The sequence below is a fragment of the Drosophila subobscura genome, chromosome O (assembly GCF_008121235.1).
Source record: "Drosophila subobscura isolate 14011-0131.10 chromosome O, UCBerk_Dsub_1.0, whole genome shotgun sequence".
NCBI classification, from domain to species: domain Eukaryota; kingdom Metazoa; phylum Arthropoda; class Insecta; order Diptera; family Drosophilidae; genus Drosophila; species Drosophila subobscura.
The window spans coordinates 22,485,268-22,495,313 of NC_048533.1; the positions used below are offsets into that span (position 1 = coordinate 22,485,268).

The window sequence follows — 10,046 nt, forward strand, 5'->3', positions numbered from 1 at the left end:
TTTGCATAGGCTTTCAAGTGCAGACAAACACATTAAAATCAAACCCGAAGAGACATGCCAAGAGAAAGAGAGAGAGAGAGACTGACCAGCAGACCATCAGAGGGAATGCAAACACTTTAAAAATAAAACCAAATAAATAACCAGATTCAGGCAAATCAGTTCAAGGAAATGAAACAATATTTAAATAAATCAAAATTAGCATCAGCCGCAGAGCACAAACCAGAATGTATCTGCTGGATGCAGGGACAGAGACCGATAGAGACAGAGATAGAGAGAGAGGGAGAGAAAGACATCTGTGTGTATGTTTTACATAATAGAATTTCCATTTCCATTTACCGAAAATAAAACACACCACGTTGTCGGCATCGGCATCGGCATTGGCATCATCGTGGCAACGTGCTAAACAGAATGCCAGAGTCCCAAATCCACAAGATGCGGCTCCATGTGTGTATATTGTATCTGTATCTGGAGCACACTCGGGTATTGGGAACTGGAGTGGAGACACTGTAGACTCGTCATTTTAAATACCAAACATATACGTATATATTTTGATTTCATTCTGGTCAAGGGAGAAGCACTGGCAACTGTCGGACGCAACTTCAACTTCATCTTCTCTCGTTCAATCGGCCTCTGCCTTGCGGTTCCTCGACCACAAAAACCCCTGCACAGCCCCGCCCTTGTTCTTTGGCCGTTTCTCAAATTGACATTGAGTTATGGCAGTCTTTGGTCAGCAGCCGGATTCAGGTCGCTTTTAAATGCTCTTTAAAGCGTGCATCCCGACAGTTGCGAAACAAAAACAAAAACACGAACAGCAACAAAGATATGGAAGGAAAATGATTTATGTTTGCTGTAGGAATACCACCTACTTTAATAAATATCATTAAAAATGGTTACATTCTGGGCATATTTAATTGCCGTCCCCACTCGAGCAGGAAAATGTTAATAAATGTCAAGAATATTTTCACTCAACTGACAAAATGAGCAACGAGCTTCAAGTTGACACCGACTGCGTCTGCGACTGCCCACCACCACCGCCACACAGACAACATCGTCATCATCAGCGAAGGAGAAAGATGGAGAGGAGAACGAGAACGAAGGCCGAGGGGCCCAATGCGGGCTTGGACTGGGACTGGGACTGGACTGCTTTCTTCTGCTTTTATAATTTGACATAATTTATGAGTTTTCAATTTATCATTTTTTCTTTTCTCCCTTGCAATTGCTTGCAATCGTCTGGGCAGAGCCAAGCAGAGGGCTGCAGCATCCTCAATTTGCTTCGGGTTTTCACTCTGTCAAACGCAAGAGAAGCCCCAGCATCAGCTCACAAATGTCAAATGTCAATGCTGATTGTCTGAAACCCCAAAAAATTGCATGTGAGGCACACATGTTGTGGCTTCCACACCCCAACACAGAGCTGAGCCTGTGCTGATCTCTGTGGGAAGCTGTCTGGCAGTCTCGCTGGCAAACCCCCTTTCTCCAAGCCCATAAAATATTGCCCACTTGTCATCAATGTAGCTGTTGCCGTCAGTCGCATGTTGTTCTTGTCATTAAAGTCGTAAGGACTGTCACGTAGCTGTCAATTTACAGAAATCGCATTAGCCACCAAAAGAGTCTGCATACGCGTATTATAATATATTATGTGCCATGCTCCATGTACATTTGTATGTGCATATTTATGACAACTCGACTCGGTACTGCCTCTCACATCATTTGGGAATTTAGTAGCTGGAGATTAGCAAGTCGTAAAACCCAGCACTCAACGGCGTGTACCCGTAGTTGTGGCTCGACGGCAGATAAGACCGAGGGCTCAGCGAACACTTGGAGGGCTGCATGTAATTAGCGCTGGGTTGGCCACTCAACTAACCCACTCTCCATGCCCCAACCCATACACCATACCTGTAGTAAGTGTGGTAGTCATTTACCTTCTTCTCGTGCCGCTAAATGTCAACGTAAATTTGCATTTTTAAGTCGCATAAACAAGACTCAGCAGGAGACAGAGACACCGCCATTCAGATAATCCGCGAAAGAGCCAAAAAAAAAAAGAATAAAGAAAGTACAAAAAATAAACGAAAGCATGCGCAACAGGAAACAGGACACGGCACAGGACTACTGTAAGACTAGCCGCAGGACTCAAAGGCTTTTAAGTTGGCGGCAGTGCGGAAACTTTGGGCAAGTCTCTGATGAAAAGCGAGAGAGGGAGAGAACAGGGAAGCGGTTAAGGGACTTCTGCCCAGGGTAATACACTTAAAGCAGTCACACAATGTGCATCAAGATGGATTTACACAGCCATACACAGGCCACGATAAACGGCTTTTCAAAAGCGCAGAATGTGGAAGTGTTCGTGCAGAGCAATTGAAAGCAAAATCAATTACAACAACGGGCTTTTGGCCAGAAGGGAGAGAGGATGAGAGAGGGAGGGCTCTGAAAAGCATTTTAACGACAGCATTCAGAGAGCTCTCTTCCTCCCCCACACTCCTCTCCCCTCCACAATTCATTCAATCATTTACATAAAATTTTATTTAACAAGCGAATTCCAAAGGCTTTCATTTTTAATGCAGCTCAGCGCAGACCCACATTGATCCCACATCTCTGGTCCATGGTCCCAGGTCCATGGTTCGAGTTCTGGTTCTGGTTTCTGGTCCCTGGATCTGGATATGGTGTCCCCAGCGAGACGAACCACAATCCAAATGGAAATGTACATATATGTGACTGTGTTGGGGGTGTGTGTGTGAGTGTGGCCAACCCCAAAAGCACAAACACACACGCGTAGAATGTCTGTGAGTGCGCTTAATGCGTATCTGCATACGGGTGTGTGGATGTGAATGTGGATGTACGCCGTTGAAACTTCATTATGAAGGCCTCAAAATGTTGGCAAAAGCAAATAAAATGCGAGTCGAATCGCACAGAGAGAGAGAGAGCCGAAGGGAGGGAGAGAAATATTAGCATACTTTGGGACGCAGTCGAAAGTTTGTTTGGCGAAACAAATTAACCTTGAATATGCCACATAGAGAGGAGGCGTCATTGCCTGTCAAAACGACGCCGTTTCTGGTGAAATTATGCAAATATGCTCGACAACAGGGAAGCCAGCCAGCCACAATGGATGTCCTACGATAAGACATACAAAACCCACTGCTAGGACTCCAGAGGATACGGCGCTACCTCCTTAACTGACTAACTCACTCACTCAGCGTCTGGCTGACAGTCATGTCTTTGCCTCTTTTGTGGCATCGTCTTCTTGGAAAAATTTATTAATTTTCAAGCATAGAGCAGGGCTGAAGAGAGCAGACTTTGACGTCAGTTATAGCTGATAAGCAGCAGCACGAGCAGGAGCAGAAGGAGCAGCAGCAGAGACACGCTTGACAAAATCAATAATGAGAATGAGAGCGCGGCTGTTGTTTCAGTTCTTCCTGCTTTTGCTGCCTTTGGTATTTGCATGATTAATGAAGCCACGTAATTGATTACACGGCCACGCCCAGGACGAGTTGCACAAAACAAAGGCAAAGCCAGAGGCAAAAGGTTCTCCCTCTCGCATGATTTTATATCATCGAAGGCACTAAGGAGCACAGCTGATTGATGCGTCTGTGGTTGGGACAAAGGCTCCCACAGTCCCCCTGCCCATCCTACTGCCACGCACGTGCGTGTGGCACATAGCCAGAGCCAGCTGTAGAGCCAGAGCCAGAGCCAGCGCCATGTCAACAAGGCAACAACCAGGAGGCCAAGAGCACAAGAGCCAGGGCCGGCTGTCATTGACTGCGGATTGGCGTTGTCAACGGTGCAGCGAGGATGATGACAAGGATGATGATGCAACCGCTTTCAAAAGCTGCAACAGACAGCCACGGGTATGGCCGAGCATAGGGGCATGGGGCATGTTGCATGGAGCATGGAGCATGGAGCATGGACCATGGGCGGAAGCGAGGCATTCTCATGGCTGGTTATTTATGCGTAATTTCTATGCACACACGCTGTCGGGCTTCAGCTTGGGCTCGGGCTTCAGCTGCAGCTCTCGTCGGTGGCAAGGGCAGAGCAAGAAGCAAATGCCAAAGCAAGGAGGCAGCAGAGCAGCCACTTCACTTGCATGCGAGTCGAAGCTCCCTCCCCTCCCCAAGTGAGGGCTGGGCTTTGGCTTTGGCCTTTGCTGCCTTCCATTCTTTCGATGGCTGTGGAAGCAGCTTTAAGTCCCCGCTGCTCATACAGGCGCAATCATCAATCAAAATCAAAGGCCAAAGTACTTTTGACATTAATTTATTCAAAAGGGATACAAGCACTTTTCAACTGCATGCCAAAAGCGAGAGAGATACGAGATAGTTTATATGGCAGCAGATCGGATATTTGTGACCACTTCATTCCATTCCACTACACTGTGCTCCAATTATGACCACGCTTTCCTGCATTGCAGCTGCCAACATAATAGTTGCTTAGTTTCCCATCCATGGAATGCAAAATCCTCTTCAGATTTGTGGTAAAAAATATTCTAATTAATATTTATGAAACACACAGAGAACATCGACGAGGACGAGGTACGGCGACGCGCTTTGCATAAATCAAAAACATTTGAATAATAAATACGAATTATGCATTTAATTAAGATTTGCCACAAAAATCCACGTTCTGTCGAATTCTGTGGAGTTGCCTGGGGTTGGGGCAGGACATTTCTGGCTGCTATGGCTGTGGGTTTCTTTTTTCCCCCATCCCTCTCCTCTCATCGATGGCGGATTCGCCATTGTTCCAGCTGTCTGTCTGTGTGTGTTTGCTTGTTTGTTCTCTGGTGTGTGTGTGCTGGTGTGGGTGAGATTTTGATTTCCTCAGCTTGCATCACTCAAAGTGAGAGAGGGAGAGAGAGGGGGCGAGACAGAGACAGAGTCGAAAAAAAGAAGAGCAAACGCCAGCCGAATTCAATCTAAATGCAAATGCTCTTGGTGTGCTTTTTTTTCCTCCATCCTTGAGCGGAGCATCGTGCCGCCGCCGCAGCAGTGGAGCGCCAAAAAGGAGCACCAGAGGAGCTCCCAGCCAGCAGCGACAACAGCAATCCAGGTGAAATCGCAACACAGAAAGCCAATTAAGCGACGCCAGACATTAATCGAAGCTCCTGCCAGATATCGTGGGAATATCGTTGCTGTCCAAATGGAGAACAGAATCCACACATTTGGGAATTTTTTGGTTGGTAAATGCAGTGCCCGTGCTGACTGCAAATATCGCATTTAACCATGGCCAATGGTCTTTTTTGCCTTCTTATTCTACCCATGCCATACAGGATGCAACCCGTAAATACACAATTCCCATTCAAATGGTTATTTTCCAATGGCTGCTTGTGTTTTCTATTGCATTAAAGGCCACTAAAATGTGGCACTCGCGTTTGCCAGTCTCTGCCTTGTCTCTTGGGTGTGTTTGCCTCCCCCTGCTTAAGTATGTTTGACATGAGATGAGCTCGTTTTTCCATGCTCGCTTCATTTGCTCCGACAACACGGACCGGGCTCCGTAGAGCGCAAATTGATAAATTATTGTTGCGGCCACGAACGTACGGATGCCATGCCCCAGACTCACCGATGAGACAGAGACAGACAGCCAGAGAGACTTGTATCTGAGAGACTGTCTGGAGGCATGGCATCGCATGGCTGCAACAATTGCCGGCAATTAGCTCGGAAAAACAATTAGCATTATGTGATAAGCGGTACATAACATTATTATCTAATTATCAAAATAAATTTTAGGCCAGACAGAGCCGGACCACTCCATAAAGAGAGACAGATTGATGTCTGCCCAGGGGTGTGGGAGACAGAGGTCAAGAAATTGTAATTGAGACATGGTCCAGCCTCAGCTTTGGCCCCCCAGAGGGAAGGTCAACGTAAGTCTGCGGGAGCCTTCATCTACATCGATGTGTATGCAAATCACGCGAAGCACTTTAAAGGCATTAGAATCGCAAATATCTCAGGCAGAGTATTTGCACACACACAAACCAGCACGCACACAGACACATATGACAAGGGCAACGAAACTTGAAAAGCCGCGACGTGACAACACGCAAATCGAAGCCTACGAGGAGAGGAGACGCCTCCTCCACATGGAAATAGATACAAAATAAATATGCAAAGTCGCTCCGCTCCACAGGCGGCTGCCACGGCTGAGGAAAAATACATAAATCAGAAGGCAGCAGCAGAAATGTGAAATTAAATGCAAACAGTGGCAAAAAGCGACGACTCACGACAGGGTCGTCGCGGGACGTGGATGCTTGCTGGTGGCGATGCGGAAGCATAATTGAACTTTGAGTTTCAGCGGAGTAATGGAGCGGGGGATTGGTGGGAGTGCCAGGACCCAGGCAAGCCAAGACAGCCCTGTTTCAGGCGCTCTCTACTCATTAAAGCCAAATGCAATTTACGCCGATAATTTGCAACAATTTGCATGGGACGTGAGGATGCAGTCCTCATGCCAGCATTCACCTGGGGCTCCACGGTGCTGCACACCGAGCTGAAATGCACTCTCTACGTGCCTTCAATGGCCACCGTTTTAATTGCACGGCTTAGCCACGTTCGGGGAGGCAAACACGATGCCATTTTGTAAATTTCGTTAATTGGGAAATGTGCATAGATTTTCATCTATACGGAAAATACATAGCCTCACGCGTGGATAGCGAGCGCACAAGGGAAAGAGAAACTTAAACCTTGTAGAATGTGGATAGAAAATTTGCATATTATCACAATTATTCCAGGTAAGAAAAGCAATGCATCAATGTGCTGGCTGGGGGATTAATTTCATTCGATTTTAATAGAATTGCAAATGGATAACGCTTAAGGCCATCCAACTCTCGTTTATCCCTCAATCTGTATTTTGCATGAATTCTCTTCAAAATTTACAAGTCGCGCACACGAGAGAGTAGGAGTACGTGTAGGAGTATTTCCCTAGATTGTTTTCCTTTCTGCTCGATTTTGATTGCATTTTCCACACAGGAGTATTTTCCCATTTTCTAGGGGCGATTGCTGCCGCTTCTGGGCTGGGGAGAATTTATTATGCATAAAATTGCAGCAGAAAAGTCAAATAAAATATGTATTGAAAGTTTTATTGTTCATTCAAACTGGTCCACTGCTCTCCATTTCCACCTCTCTCTCTCTCTCTCTCTCTCTTTGGCACACGCACTGACACACTCTTACACACAAAATTGAATTCTTTTTTTCATGCATTTAACTAAATTTCATTTTTTGTTGCTTACTGCTGTCACCCCCCACCCACAATTTTACGCAAATTTGTGTGTGCTTCGCTTCGTTTCGCTTTGTTTCATTTCGGGATTTTCGTTGTTGCTTTGTTCATATTTTACACTCAGGAGTGGGTGTGCTGGGTATGTTGTGTGTGGCTCCTGGCTTTCCTTGCCTTTCCATTTCAATCCATTCCTTTCGCTGTGCTGGCTGGATTTCTATTTGCTTTAATAGACTACGCTCTGGACATGCCAGCACACATATGTATACGTATATGGGTACCATACGTGCCATAGCCTGGTCGTGGTCCTGCTGCTGGTCCTAACTCGCGCGATTCTCTCACTATAGCTCTCTGAATCTTCCTATGGCTATAGTTCTGGCTTGGGCATGGGATTGGGGAACAAAAACTGGGGCCGGTTCACGGCACTGGCTTTTGCAAATATCCTGCGGCGGTCGCATTTATATGAGTTTATACCATTTTGTGTTCCAGGGGGGGATGGGTGAAAGGAAAGCAGGGAAGCCGGGAAACAGGCCGGTTGGTGCACTGGATTTTGTGATTTGGTTTTTATGTGTGCCATATGTACCGCTCCACAACAGTTTTTCTTTTCTTCTCTATATTTTGTGTGTGTGTGGGGTCTATTTTCTGTACAGTGTTTTTTGGGCCAGGAGGCATAAGGCGCCGAGAGGCGCTTAGAGAAATTTATCCAAAGATTTGTGCGGATTGTGGCCAAGGTTACCTCTGGCTGGCAGTGGTAAGAGAGGTTGGAGATTTATTGGAGCCAGAGGCCCCTCCTCTGGGCAGTGGTAAGGCAAAATCAATCTTCAATTTTAAATGCAGCAGATAGTGTCCACACACACAACTTTTATCGTGTTTGAAGGTATTTTCTACATATCTTTGAGATTATTTTCAACAAATTTTAAAAGACAAACAAATCTCTGGACATAAGCAAACGATGCTCTAGTTGTGTAAGCAAGTTGCAAATGAAAGAAGCTGTAAGCTGCAGGGCTTACAGGGCCACAAATCAAAGGAAGGTCAGTGGGGACCTCCACTCTCCCGTCTATGTATGAGTTTCTTGTGCTAATCCAAAAGGCAGAAGAACTTTCAAGGCCTCCCCCTTAACTTTAATTTATGTTTTTCCCTTACAGCATAGAAAACTGGGTAAAACTTTTCGCTCAATAGCCAGTACAACGAGATGAGCATTGTTCTAATGCACTGACCCGTACATACAATGTATGTAGAGTGTGTGTAGAGGGGAGATGGGTAGGGGAGAGATTGTCTGCATAAACAATTTGTATCTGGTGGATGCTGCTGCTGCTGCTGCTGCACTTTCACTCGATGACAATTGTGATAAATTATGCTGCCACGCGACACACAGACAGACAGAGCTTCACTGTTGACCCCCCGACGAACTGTTGCGCCCACACTCTCTGCAGATACTTTTGCCACTACAAATGAAACGGCAGTGTGTTATTGTGTCATTAATATCTTTTGCCTCTTTCTGCGCTTTGAGGCTGCTGCCCTTTGTTATGCTTTTTGTTGATTTTTTTTTGTTGGTACGTAAAGTGCGAAAACTCACTTTTTATTTTTGTTGCTGTAGCTGTAGCTGTGGTTTTGTTGCTGCTGTTGCTGCTGTGGTTGTTGGTAGCCGCTGCTGCTGGCAGTGGATTAATTGATGACCCACACGCAACTCGAGTGGTGCTGTAGCTGAAGCTGAAGCTGAATCTGTGGTTCGGCTCTCCCGCTGCAAAACGTTAATGAGTCCGCATGACGGGCTCAAATTTCCATATGATTTACTGCCCTGCCCGCCCACTCACTCCTATCACGCACTCACACAATGTTTATCTGTCTTTGACGCTTTTCCGCAATTCACTTTTCACTCTCTCCACGCACACTTATTGTTGTTTTTCTCATTTTATTTTTTGGGTGATTTTTTGCCCGTTTTTCGCACACTTTTCCCTTGCCTTGGGAGGAGAACCTCCTGCTACTGGCTTGTACTTGGGCTTTGGGCTTGCTTTATTTTCCGCTTTTCCACTGTCGGCTGTCTGGTAATCCGCTTTGGCCTAAATTTCAATTCTTGTTTGGTTTTTTTTGTGTACGCTGCTCGGCACAGTGCCCGGATTTTGGGATCTTTTTCGAGTGTTTTGTTTGCTTGGCGCGATGTTTATTTTTTCGCGAAATTAAGAGGCGCCCACCGATGGTCGGTGGAATCGGTGGAGAACCCGGCACGGGCCAGGACTCTCAGGGGGGTGGGGTGGGGCCCGGTCATACGCGACCTGTACGATGCGCAGCACTCCACAAGATCCGAGTGTCACGCACTAATGTCTTGGCTCCTCCTTTGTTCCCTCTTGCTGCTGTTGCTCTCTCTAATTAGAGACATAAATTGCAAGTAGAAGTGACAAAAAAATGCCCTGTTTATTTCTGTTGATATTATCGGTCGGACTGAGAGCGATGCTTGCACTGGAAAAGGCCGAGCAGAGACTCGGAGACACACCCGCACGGCGAACAACACGGAACGGGCCACGGATAAGAACTGAACAATATCGCAGCTGCCACGGCTGCCGCTGCTGCGCTGCTCGGCTGCTGCTGCCTCTTGCTCTTGCTGTGCCTTTGTTGTTGTTGCTGCTGCCACAGAGTGTTGTACGCTGTACGAAGGCTGTGGCTGGTCGGCAAAGCTGACTTCTTGCCATATCATTCACAGTTTTTCACATCGTCGTCCGCCCTTCGGGTTGCTCACACAACATTCGGCCGGCGAGACTCTCTCGCTCTCTCGTTTGCGGGTCGGAAAATGCCGGCGCCTGCAACATGTTGCAGCAACCACCCAGCCAGCCACCCGAAGACGTGACCTTTGGCAACTGCCAGAATGT

General features: G+C 46.7%; 1 protein-coding gene across 4 annotated transcripts in view; it reads right to left on the reverse strand.

Annotated features, from left to right (window-relative positions):
- LOC117897560 (neural cell adhesion molecule 1) overlaps window positions 1-9,727 on the reverse strand; it is a 64,574-nt gene extending 54,847 nt beyond the window's left edge. For all 4 annotated transcript variants that reach the window (XM_034806494.1, XM_034806493.1, XM_034806495.1 and 1 more), the window contains exon 1: window positions 8,759-9,727. The gene's annotated coding sequence lies outside the window, so the exon portion shown is untranslated. The remainder of the gene's footprint in view (window positions 1-8,758) is intronic.
- Between the last annotated feature and the right edge of the window lie 319 nt (window positions 9,728-10,046).